The sequence below is a fragment of the Dermacentor albipictus genome, chromosome 9 (assembly GCF_038994185.2).
Source record: "Dermacentor albipictus isolate Rhodes 1998 colony chromosome 9, USDA_Dalb.pri_finalv2, whole genome shotgun sequence".
Classification (NCBI taxonomy): Eukaryota; Metazoa; Arthropoda; class Arachnida; order Ixodida; family Ixodidae; genus Dermacentor; species Dermacentor albipictus.
This window is the reverse complement of record NC_091829.1, coordinates 118,369,684-118,391,137: the sequence shown is the minus strand read 5'-3', so window position 1 is coordinate 118,391,137 and position 21,454 is coordinate 118,369,684. Positions and strand designations below refer to the sequence as shown.

At 53.3% G+C, this 21,454-nt stretch overlaps 1 protein-coding gene across 4 annotated transcripts in view; it reads left to right on the top strand.

Annotated features, from left to right (window-relative positions):
• The window catches only part of LOC135911258 (proton-coupled folate transporter-like), a 116,000-nt gene that overhangs the window by 6,938 nt on the left and 87,608 nt on the right, over nt 1-21,454 (top strand). The gene's annotated exons all lie outside the window — the stretch shown is intronic.

The following is a 21,454-nucleotide window of genomic DNA, read 5'->3' as shown; positions in this document are numbered from 1 at the left end:
GGAAGTTCGTTAGCGTCCGTAAAACGGTTTAAGACGCACCACGTGGACCACTTCAGGTCGTGCGCGGCGCCGCTGTGAATGCGAAATGCCGTCTGGCACGACCTCATAGTCCAGTGCGCCAATACGTCGGATGACCTTGTAGGGTCCGAAATAGCGTCGCAGTAGTTTCTCACTCAGTCCTCGTCGGCGTATCGGGGTCCATACCCAAACACGGTCGCCGGGCTGGTACTCGACGAAGCGTCGTCGGAGGTTGTAGTGTCGGCTGTCGGTACGCTGCTGGTTTTTGATCCGTAGGCGGGCGAGTTGTCGGGCTTCTTTGGCTCGCTGGAGATAGGTAGCGACGTCAAGATTCTCTTCGTCAGTGACGTGCGGCAGCATGGCGTCGAGCGTCGTCGTCGGATTCCTGCCGTAAACTAGCTTAAACGGCGTGATCTGTGTTGTTTCTTGCACCGCCGTGTTGTAGGCGAAGGTGACATACGGCAGGACCGCGTCCCACGTCTTGTGCTCGACGTCGACGTACATTGCTAGCATGTCGGCGAAGGTCTTGTTCAGGCGCTCCGTGAGACCATTCGTCTGCGGATGGTAGGCAGTTGTCCTCCTGTGGCTCGTCTGGCTGTACTGCAGAATGGCTTGGGTGAGCTCTGCTGTAAAAGCCGTTCCTCTGTCGGTGATGAGGACTTCTGGGGCACCATGTCGCAGCAGGATGTTCTCGACGAAATATTTCGCCACTTCGGCTGCGCTGCCTTTCGGTAGAGCTTTGGTTTCAGCAAAGCGGGTGAGATAGTCCGTCGCCACGATGATCCACTTATTCCTGGATGTTGACATCTGAAACGGCCCCAACAAATCCATCCCAATCTGCTGGAATGGTCGACGAGGAGGTTCGATCGGCTGTAGTAATCCTGCTGGCCTTGTCGGTGGTTTCTTGCGTCGTTGACAGTCTCTGCATGTCTTGACGTAACGGGCGACGTCGGCGGTCAGACGCGGCCAGTAATACTTTTCATGTATCCTCGACAGCGTCCGGGAGAATCCGAGGTGCCCAGCGGTTGGATCGTCGTGTAGGGCGTGCAGTATTTCTGGACGGAGCGCTGACGGCACCACAAGAAGGTAGCTGGCGTGGACTGGTGAGAAGTTCTTCTTCACGAGCAGGTTGTTTCGTAGCGTGAACGAAGACAACACGCGCTTAAATGCCCTAGGGACAACGTCGGTGTTCCCTTTCAAATACTCGACGAGGCCTTTTAGCTCCGGGTCTGCTCGTTGCTGTTTAGTGAAGTCTTCCGCGCTTATTATCCCAAGGAAGGCGTCGTCGTCCACGTCGTCTTGCGGCGGGGGATCGATTGGGGCGCGTGATAAGCAGTCGGCGTCGGAGTGTTTTCTTCCGGACTTGTATATTACCGTTACGTCATATTCTTGTAGTCTGAGGCTTCACCGCGCCAGCCGTCCTGAAGGGTCCTTTAAGTTAGCTAGCCAACACAACGCGTGGTGGTCGCTGACGACTTTGAATGGCCTGCCATAGAGGTAAGGGCGGAATTTAGCTGTAGCCCAAATGATGGCGAGGCATTCCTTTTCAGTCGTAGAATAATTGCTTTCCGCTTTTGACAGCGACCGGCTAGCATACGATATCACCCGTTCAAGTCCTTCTTTCCTCTGGACTAGGACGGCACCGAGGCCTAGGCTACTGGCGTCAGTGTGGATTTCAGTATCGGCGTCCTCGTCGAAGTGTGCAAGTACCGGCGGCGACTGCATGCGTCGTTTGAGTTCTTGAAATGCGTCGGCCTGCGGCGTTTCCCAATTGAACTCGACATAAGATTTCGTTAGATGTGTTAGCGGCTCCGCGATGCGCGAAAAGTCCCTGACAAAGCGCCTATAGTAGGCACACATGCCAAGGAATCTGCGCACTGCCTTCTTGTCGATTGGCTGCGGGAACTTTGCGATGGCAGCTGTCTTCTGTGGGTCGGGGCGTACTCCAGATTTGCTGATGACATGGCCTAGGAATAGAAGCTCATCGTAAGCGAAGCGACACTTTTCCGGCTTCAGGGTGAGCCCTGATGACTTGATGGCCTCTAATACTGTCGGAAGCCGCTTAAGGTGATCGTCGAAATTTCCGGCGAAGACGACGACGTCATCCAAGTAAACAAGACAGGTCTGCCACTTCAATCCTGCTAAAACCGTGTCCATCACGCGCTGGAACGTTGCAGGCACCGAGCACATTCCAAATGGCATAACCTTGAATTCATAGAGGCCGTCTGGCGTGATGAAGGCGGTCTTTTCGCGATCCCTTTCGTCGACTTCTATTTGCCAATAGCCAGACTTTAGGTCCATCGATGAGAAGTATTTAGCATTGCAGAGCCGATCTAATGCGTCGTCTATCCGTGGGAGGGGGTATACGTCTTTCTTCGTGATTTTGTTCAGTCGACGATAATCGACGCAGAAACGTAGGGTTCCGTCCTTTTTCTTCACTAAAACAACTGGAGACGCCCATGGGCTTTTCGACGGCTGGAAGATGTCGTCGCGCAGCATTTCGTCGACTTGTTGTCTTATAGCTTCGCGTTCTCGCGTCGAAACTCGGTAAGGGCTCTGGCGTAGTAGTCGAGCGCTCTCTTCGGTGATTATGCGATGCTTTGCGACTGGTGTTTGTGGAATCCTTGATGACGTCGAAAAGCAGTCTTTGTATCGTCGAAGCAGACTTCTGAGCTGTTGCTGCTTAATCACGGGGAGACTTGGATTTATGTTGAAGTCTGGGTCGGGAACTGCGGTCGTCGGGGTAGATGCAACAGAATCCGAGAGGACAAAGGCATCGCTGGTTTCCTGTATTTCCTCGATGAATGCGATCGTCGTGCCCTTGTTGATGTGCTTGAACTCCTGCCTGAAGTTTGTCAGCAACACTCTCGTGTTTCCTCCGTGCAGTCGAGCGATCCCTCTTGCGACGCAAATTTCACGGTCGAGTAGTAGACGTTGGTCGCCTTCAATGACGCCTTCTACGTCAGAGGGTGTTTCGGTGCCGACCGAAATAACGATGCTGGACCGAGGCGGGATGCTCACTTGATCTTCGAGCACACTCAAGGCGTGGTGGCTACAAGGGCGCTCCGATGGTATCGCTTGATCTTCCGACAGCGTTATTGACTGCGACTTCAGGTCGATGATGGCGCCGTGTTGGTTCAGGAAGTCCATGCCGAGAATGACGTCTCGTGAACACTGTTGCAGGATAACGAAGGTGGCAGGGTAAGTCCGGTCATGAATGGTAATTCTTGCCGTGCAGATTCCAGTCGGCGTAATGAGGTGTCCTCCAGCGGTTCGAATTTGAGGGCCTTCCCATGCAGTCTTAACCTTCTTCAACTGGGCGGCGATGTGTCCACTCATGACGGAGTAATCAGCCCCTGTGTCGACTAAGGCGGTAACTGCGTGGCCGTCGAGTAGTACGTCGAGGTCGGTGGTTCTTTGTCTGGCATTGCAATTAGGTCTTGGCGTCGGATCACGGCTGCGTCGTGTTGAACTGAAGCTAGAACGTTGCGTAGTCAAGTTGCCTTTCGTCGTCATACTCTTTGCTTCCACATTTCGTCGGAACGGCGGCGTGTCGTTGTGTCGTCGAAGTAGTCTATTCGGCGTCTTCGTCGGCGGCGGAGGATCTTCGTCAGTTCGACGAACAGCAACCGCACCTCCATCGGTATCTGCTTTTAGTTTTCCAGATATGGGCTCGCTGACCGGCCCTGAGCTGAGCCAGTGTATGGTCGGCGCTGCGGCGACAGGTAGCGGCCTGGTGACGGCGAACGGGATGGTCGTCGAGGGCTCCATTGAGTAGCGGCGAGGTAGTCGGCGATGTCACGTGGGCGCTCTCCAAGCTGTGGACGCGGCGCGTTGACGGCGAAACCTCGCAGTCCCATTTTCCGATATGGACATCGTCGGTAGACGTGACCCGCTTCCCCGCAGTGGTAGCAGAGCGGGCGGTGGTCAGGAGCGCGCCAAACGTCGGTCTTCCTCGGGTAGGTGCGCTGGGCGACGGGTGGGTGCGTTGGCGGCGGTGGCGGCGGACGACGGAATTGCGTCGTTGCAGGACCCTGGCGTGGTCGCGGAGGGGGACCTTGACGGCGTACGACGGCGGCGTAGGTCATTGCTTCGGGCTGTGGTTGCGGTAATTGGGGTTGCACCTCCGGGACTCCAAGCGACCGCTGAACCTCATCTTTGACGATGTCGGCGATCGAAGCCACTTGGGGCTGCGACGAAGGCAGGACCTTGCGCAGTTCTTCGCGCACAATGGCCCTGATGGTCTCCTGAAGGTCGCCGGAATCCAGTCCTTGGATGGCGTACTGTGGCGCGAGCCCCTGGCGGTTATATTGCCGGGTGCGCATCTCCAGAGTTTTCTCGATCGTCGATGCCTCTGCAGAAAACTCAGCTAGGGTCTTCGGCGGGTGACGAATAAGTCCTGCGAAAAGTTCTTGCTTGACGCCCCGCATCTGGAAGCGGACTTTTTTCTCCTCTGATATTTCCGGGTCGGCGTGCCGGAAAAGACGGGCCATCTCCTCCGTGAAGATCGCGATCGTCTCGTTTGGCAGCTGCACTCTGGTTTCTAGTAGTGCTTGGGCTCGCTCTTTTCGTACGACGCTTGTGAACGTTTGTAAGAAGCCGCTTCGGAACAGGTCCCATGTCGTTAAAGTGGCTTCTCGATTCTCGAACCAGGTCCTGGCGGCGTCTTCCAGTGCGAAATAGACATGCCGCAGCTTGTCGTCACTGTCCCAACTGTTAAACGTAGCGACCCTCTCATACGTCTCGAGCCAGGTTTCCGGGTCCTCGAATGTTGATCCGCGGAACGTCGGAGGGTCCCTGGGCTGCTGCAGCACGATGGGGGACGCTGGGGCTGCCATTGGGGTTGCCTTGTCCACAATCTTTTTGGTCTTCTCAGGTAGAAGTCCGTGCTCCGGGGGCAGTCCTTGCAGTTGGCGGCTAGCACGCTGGTCTTGGTCGACGTTGGTTTTGTCGTCGGGCTTCGGGCTAGGATCGCGGCTTTGCGGGGGCGTTCGGTACATGAACGCACAAGCACCTCCACCAGATGTCACGTGGTGGTGACGTTGAATAACACAGTAGCAATACTGTGAACGACAAATCTAACCTTTATTGGGCGAACCTGTGCCCACAAAACAGGCTACACTTATAGCACAACGATAGCGGCGAACACGCTCTGCGATCGTCGAAAAAACTGATCAGCGGGTCAAGCGCGTCGGCTTTTATAGATCAGCCGTCGATGTTCCAGATTAACTGATGGGACCCGCGTGTCTTCCACAAAGTTCTACACCATTCGTGTCACGCGATGAAATCTGATAACACAAGGTTCGGCGACAACAGACACGTGGATAGAAGCGTCGATAACTTTCCAGAAACGTCGGATACATGCAGGCGCGTCCCTCGCTCTGCGATTACAGTTGTTAAGCGGCGAAACGTGGTTGCCCGATAAAGATAAGTATACGTGTCAATATATATATATATATATATATATATAATCTATATATATATATATATATATATATATATATATATATATATATATATATATATACACCAAGGAAAACATAGGGGAAATTACTTTTACTTGCTGAATGAATTAAAATGAATGAAATGACATTAATGAAAGAAATTATAAATTAATGCGTTGAAAGTGGATAAACGAACAACTTGCCATAGGTAAGGAACGATGCCACGTCTTCGCAATCAGTTTTTTGCGTCTTCGCAAAAAAACTGATTTCATCGCTCCAGATGGCTTTTACGAATTCCGAGTACTTCCTTTCGGTCTCTGTTCACCACCAGCAACTTTCAAGCGAATCTCGCTGGTCTGAAGTGGCAAAGCTGCCTCGTCTACCTCGCCGGCATGGTTGTTTTTTCGGCGCCATTTGACGACCGCCTGTAACGACTGCAGCAAGTTCTCGAACCCATCCGTTCGGCTAACCTCACCCTTAAGCCTAAGAAGTATCATTTCGGCTACAAGGAGCTGATGTTTCTCGGACATATGGTCAGCGCGGAAGGCATTGTCCCCGATTCCGCGAAAAATGCCGCTGTAGCCTCGTTTCCAACACCGGCCGACAAGAAAGGCGTCCGACGCTTCTGGGCCTTTGCGCATACTACCGGCGTTTCATCGAAAGTTTCTCGAAGATGACGGAGCCGCTGACTCACCTCACGAGGGACGATGTATCGTTCGTCTGGGCCTCGGAGCAAGAGACTGCTGTCATCAAGCTTCGACAGCGTCTGGTGTCAGCACCAGTTTTGGCCCACTCTGACGAGGAGGCGGACACGGAAGTTTATACAGACGCCAGTAACGTTGGTCTTGGTGTGGTGCTTGTACAACGGCAGGAGGGTATTGAAATAGTGATCGCCGACGAAAGTCGCACACTGTCGCGTGCAGAGACCAACTTCACCACCACGGAGAAAGAGTGTGTTGCCGTCGTACGGGCGCTGGCCGAATTTCGACCTTACCTCTACGGTGCGATGCTTGTACAACGGCAGGAGGTTATTGAAAGAGTGATCGCCGACGAAAGTCGCACACTGTCGCGTGCAGAGACCAACTTCACCACCACGGAGAAAGAGTGTGTTGCCGTCGTACGGGCGCTGGCCGAATTTCGACCTTACCTCTACGGTGCGATGCTTGTACAACGGCAGGAGGGTATTGAAAGAGTGATCGCCGACGAAAGTCGCACACTGTCGCGTGCAGAGACCAACTTCACCAACACGGAGAAAGAGTGTGTTGCCGTCGTACGGGCGCTGGCCGAATTTCGACCTTACCTCTACGGTGCGATGCTTGTACAACGGCAGGAGGGTATTGAAAGAGTGATCGCCGACGAAAGTCGCACACTGTCGCGTGCAGAGACCAACTTCACCACCACGGAGAAAGAGTGTGTTGCCGTCGTACGGGCGCTGGCCGAATTTCGACCTTACCTCTACGGTGCGATGCTTGTACAACGGCAGGAGGGTATTGAAAGAGTGATCGCCGACGAAAGTCGCACACTGTCGCGTGCAGAGACCAACTTCACCACCACGGAGAAAGAGTGTGTTGCCGTCGTACGGGCGCTGGCCGAATTTCGACCTTACCTCTACGGTGCGATGCTTGTACAACGGCAGGAGGGTATTGAAAGAGTGATCGCCGACGAAAGTCGCACACTGTCGCGTGCAGAGACCAACTTCACCACCACGGAGAAAGAGTGTGTTGCCGTCGTACGGGCGCTGGCCGATTTTCGACCTTACCTCTACGGTGCGATGCTTGTACAACGGCAGGAGGGTATTGAAAGAGTGATCGCCGACGAAAGTCGCACACTATCGCGTGCAGAGACCAACTTCACCGCCACGGAGAAAGAGTGTGTTGCCGTCGTACGGGCGCTGGCCGAATTTCGACCTTACCTCTACGGTGCGATGCTTGTACAACGGCAGGAGGGTATTGAAAGAGTGATCGCCGACGAAAGTCGCACAATATCGCGTGCAGAGACCAACTTCACCACCACGGAGAAAGAGTGTGTTGCCATCGTACGGGCGCTGGCCGAATTTCGACCTTACCTCTACGGTGCGATGCTTGTACAACGGCAGGAGGGTATTGAAAGAGTGATCGCCGACGAAAGTCGCACACTGTCGCGTGCAGAGACCAACTTCACCACCACGGAGAAAGAGTGTGTTGCCGTCGTACGGGCGCTGGCCGAATTTCGACCTTACCTCTACGGTGCGATGCTTGTACAACGGCAGGAGGGTATTGAAAGAGTGATCGCCGACGAAAGTCGCACACTGTCGCGTGCAGAGACCAACTTCACCACCACGGAGAAAGAGTGTGTTGCCGTCGTACGGGCGCTGGCCGAATTTCGACCTTACCTCTACGGTGCGATGCTTGTACAACGGCAGGAGGGTATTGAAAGAGTGATCGCCGACGAAAGTCGCACACTGTCGCGTGCAGAGACCAACTTCACCACCACGGAGAAAGAGTGTGTTGCCGTCGTACGGGCGCTGGCCGAATTTCGACCTTACCTCTACGGTGCGATGCTTGTACAACGGCAGGAGGGTATTGAAAGAGTGATCGCCGACGAAAGTCGCACACTATCGCGTGCAGAGACCAACTTCACCGCCACGGAGAAAGAGTGTGTTGCCGTCGTACGGGCGCTGGCCGAATTTCGACCTTACCTCTACGGTGCGATGCTTGTACAACGGCAGGAGGGTATTGAAAGAGTGATCGCCGACGAAAGTCGCACAATATCGCGTGCAGAGACCAACTTCACCGCCACGGAGAAAGAGTGTGTTGCCGTCGTACGGGCGCTGGCCGAATTTTGACCTTACCTCTACGGTGCGATGCTTGTACAACGGCAGGAGGGTATTGAAAGAGTGATCGCCGACGAAAGTCGCACACTGTCGCGTGCAGAGACCAACTTCACCACCACGGAGAAAGAGTGTGTTGCCGTCGTACGGGCGCTGGCCGAATTTCGACCTTACCTCTACTGTGCGATGCTTGTACAACGGCAGGAGGGTATTGAAAGAGTGATCGCCGACGAAAGTCGCACACTGTCGCGTGCAGAGACCAACTTCACCACCACGGAGAAAGAGTGTGTTGCCGTCGTACGGGCGCTGGCCGAATTTCGACCTTACCTCTACGGTGCGATGCTTGTACAACGGCAGGAGGGTATTGAAAGAGTGATCGCCGACGAAAGTCGCACACTGTCGCGTGCAGAGACCAACTTCACCGCCACGGAGAAAGAGTGTGTTGCCGTCGTACGGGCGCTGGCCGAATTTCGACCTTACCTCTACGGTGCGATGCTTGTACAACGGCAGGAGGGTATTGAAAGAGTGATCGCCGACGAAAGTCGCACACTATCGCGTGCAGAGACCAACTTCACCGCCACGGAGAAAGAGTGTGTTGCCGTAGTACGGACGCTGGCCGAATTTCGACCTTACCTCTACGGTGCGATGCTTGTACAACGGCAGGAGGGTATTGAAAGAGTGATCGCCGACGAAAGTCGCACACTGTCGCGTGCAGAGACCAACTTCACCAACACGGAGAAAGTGTGTGTTGCCGTCGTACGGGCGCTGGCCGAATTTCGACCTTACCTCTACGGTGCGATGCTTGTACAACGGCAGGAGGGTATTGAAAGAGTGATCGCCGACGAAAGTCGCACACTGTCGCGTGCAGAGACCAACTTCACCACCACGGAGAAAGAGTGTGTTGCCGTCGTACGGGCGCTGGCCGAATTTCGACCTTACCTCTACGGTGCGATGCTTGTACAACGGCAGGAGGGTATTGAAAGAGTGATCGCCGACGAAAGTCGCACACTGTCGCGTGCAGAGACCAACTTCACCACCACGGAGAAAGAGTGTGTTGCCGTCGTACGGGCGCTGGCCGAATTTCGACCTTACCTCTACGGTGCGATGCTTCTACAACGGCAGGAGGGTATTGAAAGAGTGATCGCCGACGAAAGTCGCACACTATCGCGTGCAGAGACCAACTTCACCGCCACGGAGAAAGAGTGTGTTGCCGTCGTACGGGCGCTGGCCGAATTTCGACCTTACCTCTACGGTGCGATGCTTGTACAACGGCAGGAGGGTATTGAAAGAGTGATCGCCGACGAAAGTCGCACACTATCGCGTGCAGAGACCAACTTCACCGCCACGGAGAAAGAGTGTGTTGCCGTCGTACGGGCGCTGGCCGAATTTCGACCTTACCTCTACGGTGCGATGCTTGTACAACGGCAGGAGGGTATTGAAAGAGTGATCGCCGACGAAAGTCGCACACTGTCGCGTGCAGAGACCAACTTCACCACCACGGAGAAAGAGTGTGTTGCCGTCGTACGGGCGCTGGCCGAATTTCGACCTTACCTCTACGGTGCGATGCTTGTACAACGGCAGGAGGGTATTGAAAGAGTGATCGCCGACGAAAGTCGCACACTATCGCGTGCAGAGACCAACTTCACCGCCACGGAGAAAGAGTGTGTTGCCGTCGTACGGGCGCTGGCCGAATTTTGACCTTACCTCTACGGTGCGATGCTTGTACAACGGCAGGAGGGTATTGAAATAGTGATCGCCGACGAAAGTCGCACACTATCGCGTGCAGAGACCAACTTCACCGCCACGGAGAAAGAGTGTGTTGCCGTCGTACGGGCGCTGGCCGAATTTTGACCTTACCTCTACGGTGCGATGCTTGTACAACGGCAGGAGGGTATTGAAATAGTGATCGCCGACGAAAGTCGCACACTATCGCGTGCAGAGACCAACTTCACCACCACGGAGAAAGAGTGTGTTGCCGTCGTACGGGCGCTGGCCGAATTTCGACCTTACCTCTACGGTGCGATGCTTGTACAACGGCAGGAGGGTATTGAAAGAGTGATCGCCGACGAAAGTCGCACACTATCGCGTGCAGAGACCAACTTCACCGCCACGGAGAAAGAGTGTGTTGCCGTCGTACGGGCGCTGGCCGAATTTTGACCTTACCTCTACGGTGCGATGCTTGTACAACGGCAGGAGGGTATTGAAAGAGTGATCGCCGACGAAAGTCGCACACTATCGCGTGCAGAGACCAACTTCACCACCACGGAGAAAGAGTGTGTTGCCGTCGTACGGGCGCTGGCCGAATTTTGACCTTACCTCTACGGTGCGATGCTTGTACAACGGCAGGAGGGTATTGAAATAGTGATCGCCGACGAAAGTCGCACACTATCGCGTGCAGAGACCAACTTCACCGCCACGGAGAAAGAGTGTGTTGCCGTCGTACGGGCGCTGGCCGAATTTCGACCTTACCTCTACGGTGCGATGCTTGTACAACGGCAGGAGGGTATTGAAAGAGTGATCGCCGACGAAAGTCGCACACTATCGCGTGCAGAGACCAACTTCACCGCCACGGAGAAAGAGTGTGTTGCCGTCGTACGGGCGCTGGCCGAATTTTGACCTTACCTCTACGGTGCGATGCTTGTACAACGGCAGGAGGGTATTGAAATAGTGATCGCCGACGAAAGTCGCACACTATCGCGTGCAGAGACCAACTTCACCGCCACGGAGAAAGAGTGTGTTGCCGTCGTACGGGCGCTGGCCGAATTTCGACCTTACCTCTACGGTGCGATGCTTGTACAACGGCAGGAGGGTATTGAAAGAGTGATCGCCGACGAAAGTCGCACACTATCGCGTGCAGAGACCAACTTCACCGCCACGGAGAAAGAGTGTGTTGCCGTCGTACGGGCGCTGGCCGAATTTTGACCTTACCTCTACGGTGCGATGCTTGTACAACGGCAGGAGGGTATTGAAATAGTGATCGCCGACGAAAGTCGCACACTATCGCGTGCAGAGACCAACTTCACCGCCACGGAGAAAGAGTGTGTTGCCGTCGTACGGGCGCTGGCCGAATTTTGACCTTACCTCTACGGTGCGATGCTTGTACAACGGCAGGAGGGTATTGAAATAGTGATAGCCGACGAAAGTCGCACACTGTCGCGTGCAGAGACCAACTTCACCACCACGGAGAAAGAGTGTGTTGCCGTCGTACGGGCGCTGGCCGAATTTCGACCTTACCTCTACGGTGCGATGCTTGTACAACGGCAGGAGGGTATTGAAATAGTGATCGCCGACGAAAGTCGCACACTATCGCGTGCAGAGACCAACTTCACCGCCACGGAGAAAGAGTGTGTTGCCGTCGTACGGGCGCTGGCCGAATTTTGACCTTACCTCTACGGTGCGATGCTTGTACAACGGCAGGAGGGTATTGAAATAGTGATAGCCGACGAAAGTCGCACACTGTCGCGTGCAGAGACCAACTTCACCACCACGGAGAAAGAGTGTGTTGCCGTCGTACGGGCGCTGGCCGAATTTTGACCTTACCTCTACGGTGCGATGCTTGTACAACGGCAGGAGGGTATTGAAATAGTGATCGCCGACGAAAGTCGCACACTATCGCGTGCAGAGACCAACTTCACCGCCACGGAGAAAGAGTGTGTTGCCGTCGTACGGGCGCTGGCCGAATTTTGACCTTACCTCTACGGTGCGATGCTTGTACAACGGCAGGAGGGTATTGAAATAGTGATAGCCGACGAAAGTCGCACACTGTCGCGTGCAGAGACCAACTTCACCACCACGGAGAAAGAGTGTGTTGCCGTCGTACGGGCGCTGGCCGAATTTCGACCTTACCTCTACGGTGCGATGCTTGTACAACGGCAGGAGGGTATTGAAAGAGTGATCGCCGACGAAAGTCGCACACTATCGCGTGCAGAGACCAACTTCACCACCACGGAGAAAGAGTGTGTTGCCATCGTACGGGCGCTGGCCGAATTTTGACCTTACCTCTACGGCCGCCCATTCAAAGTTGTAACCGATCATCACTCGTTATCCCGGCTTGCAAGTCTCCGGGGCCCTTCTGGACGACTGGCATGGTGGAGTCCACGTTTGCAGGAGTACGACGTGACCATCGCCTACAAGTAGGGCCGCATACATGAAGACGCTGACGCACTATCGCGCGCCCCTGTCAACACGTTACCGACCAAGACATCCAGGACGACGGCGCTTTTCTTGGGGCCGTAAGCGTTGCTGATTAGTCCACGCGGCGGCGCGCAGACGACTTACTACGGCCTTTACTCGAACATCTGGAAGAACGAAACCCATCAATACCCCGGCATATCGCTCGAGGATTGTCGTCTTTTTGTTTACGACATGGCGTCTTGTACACGAAGAACTCCGCTGCCAGCAGCAAGACCTACCTTTTGGTCATTCCAGCAGACTTCCGTGCCGAAGTTTTGTTCACCTGTCATGCCGAGCCTCCGTCTGGCCATTTGGGTTTTACGAGAGTGCGCAAATCCTACTACTGGCCGAAACTTGCCGAGTATGTTAAGCGATACGTCCAAGCCTGCCGTGAATGCCAGCGCCGAAAGTCGCCAGCTGTGAAGCCTGCGGGATTGCTGGATCCGATTGACGCACCTGGCAAACCTTTCGACCGGGTCGGCGTGGATCTTCTGGACCCGTTTCCACTGTCATCTTCTGGCAGCATGGGGATAATCGTCACCACGGACTATTTATTTACTCATACTGTTGGCCTGTCGGCCGTTACAGGGTTACAGGGTTACAGGGGCCGTTACTATTTAACACGGTGGGCTGAGACAAAGGCGCTGCCTCGAGGCACAGCTTCCAAGATTGCCCAGTTTTTTATACAGAGCATCGTCCTACGGCTTGGCGCCCCATCGCACGACATCACAGGCCGAGGCAAATCCTTTACAGCACAGCTCAATGAAGACGTTTTTAAACTCAGCTGCATGACCCATCGAAGGACAACTGCCTATCATGCGCAGACAAACGGCTTGACCGAACGACTGAAGAAAACGATGTCTGACATGCTGTCTATGTACGTAGGCGTACAGCACAAGACATGGGACGAGATACTCCCTTACGTAACGTTCGCCTATACTACAGCTACGCAAGAAACAACACGCTTCACGCCGTTTTATCTCGTTTACGGCCGTGAAGTGCAGACTATGTTAGAAGCAATGCTGCTGTGCGACAACATCGATCATCTCGGCCTTGCCCAAGATGCCGAACTTTTCGTGCAACGCGCGGAATAAGCCCGTCAGCTTCCCCGAGTGCGCATAAAGAAACAACAGAGCATCGATGCGCACCGTTACAACCTCCGCCGTCGACAAGTCGAGTTCCAACCTGGGGATTAAGTTTTGGTCTGGACTCCCGGGCGCCGAAAAGGAATATCCAAGAAGCTTTTGAGTCGCTACTTCGGACCCTACAGAGTGTTGCAACGAATTAGTAACGTGAATTACGAAGTCCTTCCTAACGGAAGCCAGGCTCGCCGATGTCGACAATCGAAATCTGAGATTGTGCACGTTGTGCGGTTGAAACCGTACTGTAGCCCCTAATATTCGACGCTTTCAGCCGCTTCGGTTAGTTTTTGTTGTTGCTCGTCCCTGAGTGCCTTGTGACTCTATCACACACCACAGTCATTGTGACTATAGCCAATGCGTTCGTCCTAGACCATCTCGGCGCTCTCACGTCAAGCCTATGTACGTTTTCCTCCTTTTTTTATGTGAAGAGTTGCCGCTTACGTTTTTGTAAAGTACAACCGCCTGGATCTTCATTATGCGTGTATATTCCTGCAGGGTATATGTGACGACAATATATATATATATATATATATATATATATATATATATATATATATATATATATATATATATATATATATATATTGACTCGTGTATTCTATGCAGACGACGACGAGGATGGGAGCACTAACGGACTCCGTCTATAGTGGGTCAGAGTGAGATTGGTTGATGACGAAAAAGACGTGTCTCTGCTCTGTTTGTTTTTGAACAGATTGTCCTGTTGTTCGTGAAGAACGTCCCCCTGTGTTCTGTCCGCGTTGCACCGCGACACTGGTGGAGGTTCTGGGTACTGACCACCTCTGATGCGTCGGAGTCCTTCTGGGAGTCGTTCATCTAGCCCGCACGCACTATCGCCAGTTACGACACCGGTGCATCGCATTAGTCGTCGACTGCTAGGCCTTGCCCCGGAGTTCTCCGCTCTTCAACCACCTCTCTCCAGGAGCTGCACACATTTCGCAATGACCGAAACCGGTCCAGCACAAGCACCCCAAAGAAGTCGGTTTCCCAGTCCACAACAGGTAACCATTCTGCATCCGCTGGTTCCCTATCGCGATCGCGGAGCAGTCTTCGAAGACATCGAAGACTGGCTGGACAAGTATGAAAACGTCACGCAGATTAATCAGTGGACCAAGCAGCAAAACCTCTCCCACGTCTATTTCGCCCTTGACGACAGTGGCCGTACTTGGTTCGAGAACCGCGAAGGCAGCCTCACGAGCTGGCATGACTTTCGGCAGAAGATCACGGAAACATTTGCGAGTGCCGACCGACGTGACCGCGCCCAGCAAATGATGGAGCTACGCGTGCAACAACCTAATGAGTCGGTCACAATATTCGCCGAAGACATGGCCCACCTCTTTAGTAGAGCCGAACCGAACATGACCGAAGATAGGAAGTTGCGCTACCTCATGCATGCGAGGTGTAAAAGAGCAGTTGTTCGCGCGGCTTGTGCGCAATCCGCCAGTCACTGTTACTGAGTTTATCAAAGAGGCTACGGCTATTGAGCGGGCCCTTCATTTAAAGATGCAGGCAGTACGATCGACTGTCCACCAGCACTACAATCAATGCCGCCGCAGTGACTACCGAGTATCAGAACTCCTTGCGTGAGTTGGTCAGAGAGCTCATCAGAGAGGAAATTAAAAAGATCGTGACACCGACACTAGATAGACCCGTCGCGTCAATCGCCGAAGTGGTGCGTGATGAAATCCGGCAGGCGTTCCCGGTAACCGACCTTCAAAACCACCAGCGACCACTGAGTTACGCCGCTGCTGTCCGATGTCCACCACCGGCTGCAACCACATCACCGCACCAACAGCCTCCGACAGCCGCTCCTTGGTCGTCACCGCAAGAGGAGGCTTCGAGGCGCGAAGCCGTTATGCCGCTTCAGTCAAACCGCCAGCCGTCGTTCGCCGCGTCTTGGTCACCTCCGCAAAACGACGCTACGGGAAAGCCGCAACTTCGGAGAACCGACATATGGCGCACTGTCGATAGGCGCCCACTCTGTTTTCACTGCGGATGCGCCGGTCATATTTAGCGTCATTGCTGGCATCGTGACACATCATTTCGACCTCTTCGTCCGTGGTACTATAGTCGACGGGCAAATGAGGACGTCATGATACGCCGCGACGACGCTGCTTTTCAGCGACCCCCAATAGCGCAACCGAGTGACGAATCCATGCCCAATGATCGGTCCGATTTCGGCCGTCGATCGCGCTCTCCAACTCCTCCACGGCAAATGGCTTCATCTACTGGACGTACTTTTGCGGAGCTCCGAGGGCGAAGGTCGCCCAGCCCCCGTCGGGGAAACTGAAGGCGGCGACCTCTGGGGGCAAGGTTGCAGGCCCGCCGCAAGACACTAAAAAGCCCCCAACATTCTCGCTGCAGAACGACGTGATGGCGATAAACACTGAAGAAATTGTGAGCGCCGACGTTGATGTTTTCGTGGATGGGCAACCGGTGACAGCTTTAGTCGACACTGGTGCCGACTTCTCTATAATGAGTCAGGAACTCGTCCTCCGCCTGAAGAAAGTAAAGACGCCATGGACGGGACCTCACATAAGGACGGCAGGTGGCCAATTACTGATGCCTACTGGAAGATGTACTGCTAGAGTTAACACCGGGGATTCTTCTTTCGTGGCCGCTTTTATCGTCCTTCCTGTATGCTGCAAAGATTTGATTATTGGAATGGACTTCCTAGAAGAATATGGCGCCGTAATTAACATCCCGGACCGCATGGTGACGTTTTATAAGAGCTCCGGTTTAGTCCATTGTTTATCGCCGCAATACAACTGCTTTCGTCTAACAGAAGACGACGTCGTCATCCCCCCTCGATCGTGTGCCCTTGTTTCAGCAGCATGCGACATACCGTTTTGTTGCGAAGGAGTTGCCGACCAAATAACCTCGTTGTTGTTGTTTACTCACCGTATCTCGGTCGCACGAGGAATCGTGAATGTCACCGATGGACGCACGAACCTGTTGCTAACAAATTTTAGCACAGAGCGACGGCACGTTCCCAAGGGCACAGCTGTGGCTTATTTTGATGGCGTTGCGGATGTACGTGGCTGCTGTTCACTACTCGAAGAAGCGCCTACGCGAGACCCAGCTCCTGTACTTGACGTTAGCACTGCTTTGTCGGAGCACGAACGAGAGCGGCTTCTTACGCTATTGGCCAAGTTCGATGACTATTTTGTGTCGACGTCCAGCGTCAGTCGGACGCCTCTGACAAAGCACCGAATAATTACAGAGGATACGGTAACACCAGTTCACCAAAATCCATATCGTGTGGCACCTAGAGAACGTGAAGCCATACAACAAGTGACACAAATGCTTGAAGATGACGTGATCCAACCATTAACAAGTCCCTGGGCATCTCCTGTAGTTCCAGTCAAGAAAAAAGACGGCAGCTTGCGTTTCTGTGTGGACTACCGAAAGCTAAATAAGGTGACAAAGAAAGACGAATACCCGCTTCCGCGTATAGATGATTCACTCGACAGGCTTCGACAGGCACGTTACTTCTCTTCAATGGACTTAAAAAGCGGATATTGGCAAATCGAAGTAGACTCGAGAGACCGTGAAAAAACTGCTTTCGTGACGCCAGATGGCCTATACGAATTTAAAGTCTTGCCTTTCGGTTTGTGTTCTGCCCCTGCTACGTTCCAACGCCTTATGGATATTGTACTTTCGGGTCTGAAGTGGAAAACCTGCTTAGTATATCTAGACGACGTCATCGTGTTTTCCGCAACGTTTGAAGAACACCTCGAACGGCTTGAAGCGGTTCTGCAGTCCATACGGTCCGCCGGCCTCACCCTGAAGCCGCAGTAGTGCCACTTTGGCCTCGACGAACAGCAGTTTCTCGGTCACGTCGTCAGCCACGCAGGTGTCCGGCCGAATCCTGAGAAAATTTCGGCCGTAGCACAGTTTCCAGTACCATCCGATAAAAAGGCTGTCAGGCGCTTCCTCGGCCTCTGTGTCTATTACCGGCGGTTTATTGAAGACTTTGCGCGCATTGCGTCGCCGTTAACTCGCCTGACGAAAGAAGACGTTGCTTTTGTATGGGGCGGCGAAGATCAAGGTGCATTCAACGACTTGCGGGAACGTCTCCAGACACCTCCAGTGCTTGCTCACTTTGATGAGACCGCTCTTACGTTGCTCCACACTGGTGCCAGCAATGTTGGCTTGGGAGCTGTTCTTGTGCAGCGGCAAGAGGAAACAGAAAGAGTGCTTGCCTATGCAAGTAGAACACTCTCACGTACAGAGGTTAATTACTCCACAACTGAGAAAGAGTGCCTCGCCGTGGTAAGGGCGGTCATGAAATTTCGCCCATATTTGTATGGCCGCCACTTCACCGTTATCAGCGACCACCATTCACTATGTTGGTTGACAAACCTTAAAGATCCTTCTGGACGACTGGCGCGTTGGAGCCTAAGGCTGCAAGAGTTTGACATGAATGTCACGTACAAGTCGGGGAAACGACATACCGATGCTGACTGCTTGTCTCGATCGCCGATAGTCACCTGCTCCGCCCGAAGAAGAAGACTCAACATTTCTTTGTGGTGTGGGCACATCCGCCATCGCGCAACAACAACGGGACGACCATGAGTTGCTTGAACTAATGAATTACTTGGAGGGAAGATCTGCAAAACCACCTAGAGTTTTCACAAGAGGGCTGTTGTCGTTTTGTTTACGGGCCAAGGTCCTTTACAAAAGAAAAACTTTTCTTCGACCGGGTCGCCCTATCTGCTTGTCATTCCTGCAGCTCTTCGTACGGAAGTAGTTCAAGCTTGCCACAACGAGGTGACTTCTGGTCGCTTAGGCTACACGCGAACATTGGCCAGAGTTCAGCAAAGGTACTACTGGCCGAGACTTACCTCCGCCGTGAAACATCACGTTCGCACTTGTCTCGACTGCCAGAGGCGCAAGTCGCCTCCGACGAAACCAGCCGGCCTCCTACAACCCGTCCAGGTCCCTCGAAGACCATTTGATCAAGTCGGAATGGATATTTTGGGCCCACTTCCTACTTCTATTGCAGGCAATCGCTTTGTTATCGTCGCAACCGACTATCTCACACGTTACGCTGAAACAAAGACAATCCAGAGCAGCACAGCAGCCGAGGTAGCGCGCTTTCTCATTGAGCATGTGATGTTGCGACACGGTGCGCCAACCGTCGCAATAACCGACCGAGGAACCGCATTTATGGCTGCACATTTAGATCACGCCTTGCTACTAAGTGAAACGGCCCATCGAAAGTCCACCGCCTACCATCCACAAACCAATGGGTTAACAGAGCGCTTAAACAAAACAATTGAAGACATACTTTCCATCTACGTGGATGTTGATCATAAAAATTGGGACGACATCCTACCTTACATCACCTTTGCATATAACATGGCGAAGCAAGAGACGACGCGCATGACTCCGTTCTCACTTGTTCACGGACGGGATGTACGAACGATGCTGGATGCGATGCTTCCGCACGACTTTGACGACACTGATACGGACGCCGATGTATTTACGCAACGTGCAGAAGAAGCTCGGCAGCTCGCGCGCTTACGGATCTGCCAGCAGCAAGACTACTATTCAGGACGCTATGATCTTAACCATCGATCTTGGAGCACGTAATCCACCTACGCCTCTCCAAATACATCGAACATAATCACTTGTTCCCTTCGGAAATGACTGGCTTCCGCAAATCTCTTTCTTGTCAGGATGTCATGTTAAGGCTCAAAGAAGACATTATCGAACCGAGCGACGCACGTGACACACAAGCGTTGCTCGGCCTCGACCTCAAAGGCGCCTTCAACAACGTGTCCCACTTGGCCATACTACGCTAACTTAGCAGTATCAACTGCGGGGAGCGAATCTACAGCTATATACGCAGCTTCCTCACGAAGCGCACTGCGACGCTACAATTAGGCAGCGAACAATCTGGCCAAATAAGTTTAGGAAGCACTGGCACGCCCCAAGGGGCAGTACTTTCTCCCCTCCTCTTCAATTTGGCTATGCGACCTTTAGCTTTCACTCTCAAGAAGATTCCTGACCTCCGATTCACACTGTACGCGGATGATATTACGCTGTGGATGACCGGAGGTTCTGACGGGCACATCCAAGACACCCTCCAAGCCGCAATTGATCAGGTCGAGCAAGTGGGTCACGAGTTGAATCTCAGGTGCTCCCCCACCAAATCACAGCTTCTCCTTCTACGCCCCACAAGATGCTTCAGGAGTTCACCCCCGAATATCCAACTCACGATTGAAGGGCACCCTATACCCCAAGTATATACAGGATAAGGGTCCTAGGATTACACCTCCAATGCAACCGAGCAAATCAGCATACCTTGCAAACACTACAAACAACGGTAGATAATACGCTCCGCCTGATAGGGAGGATCTCCAGCAAACACGGAGGGCTTCGAGAGAAGGAACTAATTCAGCTAATCAAGGCTTTTGTCTTAAGCAAAATCACCTTCGCACTACCGTATCTCTCACTCTCTAGGCAGGAAGAGGATACTGTGAATTGCTTGATTCGCAAGATACACAAAGTCGCTCTTGGTGTGCCAATTAGAGCATCCACACAAAGGGTGATGGCCACCGCCACACTAAATACCCTTCAAGAATTAACCGAAGCCCATCTATCATCACAATACCATAGACTCACCACAACTGAAGCTGGGCGTGAGATCCTGAGACAACTTCATTGTGCTCCACCATTCAACGAGAGCAGGCGACATCAACTTCCTCCGAACATACATGGCCAATACCACATCCAGCCCCTACCCAGAAACATGCACCCCGAATTTCACGTCAAACGCCGCAAACATCGAGCCAAGGCGCTACAACGCAGCTATGGACAGGCTGAAGGAGTGTACTATGTGGACGCTGCAGCCTACACCCCTAACCATCGTTATGCTGTAGCGGTCGTAGACAACCAGGGCAACACTGTTTGTTCAGCATCAGTCAAGACCACCTCAGCGGGTGACGCGGAAGAGGCCGCCATTGCACTTGCATCGGGGCTACCCGATTGCGACGTCATTATTAGTGACTCTAAGACTGCTATCCGGAACTTCAGTAGCGGCTACATTAACAACCTCGCGCACTCTCTGCTTGTAGCTCACCCACCAGAAAAGGACATCGCTCTCGTATGGGCTCCAGCACATCAAGGACTCCATGGCAACGAAATGGCTCATGCCGCTGCTCGAGGATTCACGGACCGAGTGGCCGCAAATATGGGCCTAACTCTAAAACCCAATGACTCCCAACAACACACCAATAAAGACACACTCGTCACATTCCATGAAATTTGCACACATTACAGAAACCAACGCCTATTGTATCCACCTCTCTCTGTGTCTAGAACGCGCCAAAGAGAAATACTGTGGCGACAACTACAAACTCGCACTTTTCTTACCCCGCGCACTTTGCACTTATTCTTTCCCGCCACTTACCCGACACCCAAGTGTCGCTTTTGCCCTGTCCCCATAGCAGATCTCTCCCATATCATGTGGCAATGCCCCATCAAAACTCCCCCCCGCGAGCTCAAACCATTAATTAGTAGCGAGGAGCTGTGGGAGACTGCCCTGCGCAGCTCCGATCCCACCCTACAGGACCGAGTCCTGAGGTGGGCTGAGGAGGTAGCGGAGGCCTACCACGACTGGTAGACGGACTTCTAGCCACATAATGTGGTGATGGACGCCTGCTGGGACTGGACTACTTAGACCTCCCTCTCTCCCCCCGGCTCCTCCCCTTTCTTAAAAGGGGAATAAAGTTCATTCATTCATTCATACGACGCAGGCCGCTATGATCTTCACCGTAGAATAATTACGTATGAAGTCGGCGACAGAGTGTGGGTTTGGGCACCCATACGGAAACGAGGCC